Source organism: Abramis brama, assembly GCF_963993115.1.
Source record: "Abramis brama genome assembly, chromosome: 16".
NCBI classification, from domain to species: domain Eukaryota; kingdom Metazoa; phylum Chordata; class Actinopteri; order Cypriniformes; family Leuciscidae; genus Abramis; species Abramis brama.
In genome coordinates, this window is record NC_139978.1 from 1,878,166 (window position 1) to 1,881,786 (window position 3,621).

The window sequence follows — 3,621 nt, forward strand, 5'->3', positions numbered from 1 at the left end:
AGTAATTTCGCCCATTTGCGTGTTGCCCTTTCTCCCATTCATAAGTAATAGGAATGAATGTCTTTCGATAAACGCTGTGTCCGAAATCGAATTATTGCACTATTTAGTGTGCAAAAAAAGTACGCCAACAGAGAAGCCTGTCCGAATTCAGGCGAAAAGTTTCTGGATGATCTACTACTTCCGGTGAGATCCTGAAGTGTGGATGGACACTTTACTCTCCCATGAGGCCACAGGAGAGGATTTATGAATGGCAGTGAAGCAACGCAACTGATGCTGGTAGATATGTTAGATATGTTAATGCCTGTTTGTTATTTGAAATGATTGAAAAAAAAAGAAGAAAAGTTTAGAGATCCTGTAACATGCAGATAAAGACGTTTTGGAGACAATAAACATGATTGCAAAAAAAAACAAAAAAAACCTGATGCTGGTAGATTACATGATCATGACAACATGGTGGATGTACGTCCAGATTGCATTCATACTATATAGAAGATCCTTTTTGAATGGTGTTGTTTAAAGTTCAAATTTAAATGTCGTACATACTCAGACAGGCGATCTCAGCTGAAGCCTTTAGTAGTGGAGCAGGACAAGTCTCCATCGTAATTGAGCATCACGATTATGTTGTTTCAAACTGATCACAATTTTCATGCGATTGTGAATAGACAAGTAAAGAAAATAACATGTTCTGAAAAAATGTGGCTGCAGTCTATTTAAAATGTTTAAAAAGATCAGTTTAAGTGAATGATTCAATTACTTACTTTCATTGTTTCATAACTGGATGATTCAGTGTTTCTGAACGAATCACATATTTTGAATATATTTCTGAAACATATTTTAACAGTCTCCTGCCGCCACCTACTGGTGTAACGATGTAATCAATACAATCTTTAATTGAAGTATCAAGTTCTTAAAAGCTGATTTGCTCTATTTTGATCTCTACTGTAGACATCAGTGTTTATATCTGAACTATACTCTTTTCTCCAGTGTAAGGCAGGAATAATGATGCTGTGATGTTGAAAAGACTGTTTGTGAATCTAGTCCACAGGATTGCTGTCGGTTTCATCCCTGCAACATGATGTGGAACTTAAGCAGACTAAAAAAAAAGATAAAGTCCGAGCCAAATGCAAGCCGGATGTTTCGTGAGGCCCGGTTCTGTTCGGCAACAGAGGAACAGCGTCTGGAATCACACATTCGGGAAGCTTTTCCAGCACCGTTTAACCCGCCGGCTCATGAAACCGCAGAGCTCTTGGCCATGTGCCTTACAGATGATGCCCTGAACTGTTTGTTTCTGCTTAACCATGAAGATAAACATGATTATGAGGGGTTGTGGGCAGACCGGGGCCAGAAGAGTCTGTGGTCGGACAAACATGTGCTAGTGATTTCTGTCATGAACCAGTTTTGGTGGAGGAGGACAGACACACACTTGCCAGTTATCCTCAAAACTAACCCTTCGCATGTCGGGCAAAAATGACCGAAGTTGTTTTTTTATTATTTCAATGAAATGAATATACTATATTTTAGTTCGATAATGTTTTTTTTATTTAATATTTTGTTTTTAGGGGATTTTATGGTACTAAATTATATTTACACTGTATTTAAAATCCGTTTATTCACATTTTGAGCATTGACCTGAAAATTAAATTTCCAAATTAAACTGGTAAATCCTGAATTCTTTAAAGCAACAGACTTCAGTTTGATCTCTTTTCAAAGAAGACACTTGGCGGATTATTGCTGAAGTTTTTTACAGAATTTTACATTTATTTATTTTAAATGCACAAAATTGCAATTAAAAATTTTAATATGAAATATATTTTTAAAACACATTTTACTCTAAAGCTGCAAGAAAATCAAAGCCATAATTTGACTGAAAGCTCATTTTTTGAGATATCAAGCTCAAATTTGGAACGCAACTAGTTTAGATTTGTGTTCGGCTGCAGTACCAAACGCTTCCACTAGAATTTTTGACTAACATTTTTGACTGCGAGGAGCACAAGTGTGACTATTTTTCAGGACCATTTAACCTTTTCAAATGTGTCCATGATTTGTCCGTGTGTGTGTGTGTGTGTTTACACAGCAAGTTCCAAAACCTTTACCAAGTTTTGCACCATTCCGATCAAGTAGGCAAAAAAATTCTATAAAAAAAAACATACAAATTTTCAGTCAGAAATGAGCGAAGAGCACCAGAGGGCTTTCAGTGCCTTCGGGGCTCGTTATGCTATAAAGGTTCAGGACTCATTGGAATCTGCTCATAACTTTGCATAAAATCAGTTGTTGAAAGCTAGGGCTCGGCAGAAGAGAAACTATTCTTTACAGTCTATGGTGACTAAGGGTTGTGGAAACGTTATTAATGAATGTTCTCTGACTGTTAAAAAAATTGCTATGCAAACATTAACGAAAAGTTCCATTTTGCAGACATTAAAGTTACTTTTGAATGTTCTCTGCACAAACTAAAACATTTCAGGAACAAACACTCTGCGATGTATAAATGTTTTGTGCTTATGTTTTTAGACCAGATAACTTTGAACTGACGTTCACGTATTAACGTTACTGGAAGAATGTTTGTTCATAACTTTGAGAGAACATTCCCTGTTGGTCTGGTTCATACCTGATTAATAATCTGTTTGTATATTGTATGTATTTAACGCTCATCGTTCACTCGCACTTTGTAACACATCTTTCCCTCACGGGTCAAAATTACCCGAAGCCCTAAAATTATAATGCATTGTTTTTTTTTTTTGTGGAGATTTTGTGTTATTTTTTTATTTACTTTTAAACTACTAGATTTGATCAATAAATAATAAAATAATAGTAATTTAAGCACGTTCCTCACATTCTTCCAATTTAAATTCAAAATAACTCACTTTTTCATACATTAACATTTTAATTCAGCTGTAAATATCTTACATTGGGAGTCTTTGCGGACCTCTTGTGGAAATATAATAATATAAGATGTTATTTCATGACTAGATGGTCTTATATCTCTATATGGAGTAAATGAGCTGTTCCTCTGGGTCCTAAAGTCAGTTCTCTTCAGTATGCATTCAGATACACATGTAAACATTATACAATCATTTTTTGGTAAAGTTTTAGCATTTTTAGTTTGAATTTTGAGCATTTTAGGTTTTTCTATGTGAACTGAAGCATTCCTCGCATCCCATTCATTCCTAAGGGGGTCAAATTGACCCGTGAGAGAAGAATTTGTTACTTTTTTTAAATTTCAACCACAAAACTCCTCGAATCCATTATTTTTCGTGTGTATTCGCGGTTCAAGTGCGACAACAGTCCTAGACTCTTGGACCCTCTGATGAACACTCACATTTTTGTTTTTAATAAAAAAAGAATTTCGGGTCAAAATGATTAATCAATCAATGTAATTTCTAAAAGCTAAACCAAAAAAAAAACAGATATTGCAGATTGTTTAGTTCAGATAGCAGAACGGAACGGTCTGTTCGTCGTTGTTTGTACATGAAATTAATAGCTATTAGGCTACTTGTATTTTAAGTGCAAGAACGATGCAAAATCAGGAAGCAAAATCAAAAGCAGCTGTCTCGTGAAAGATGATTAATCCTCCAAAAATGACAATGAAACAGCAAGTGTGGTAAAAGCAGCATTGATTGCATT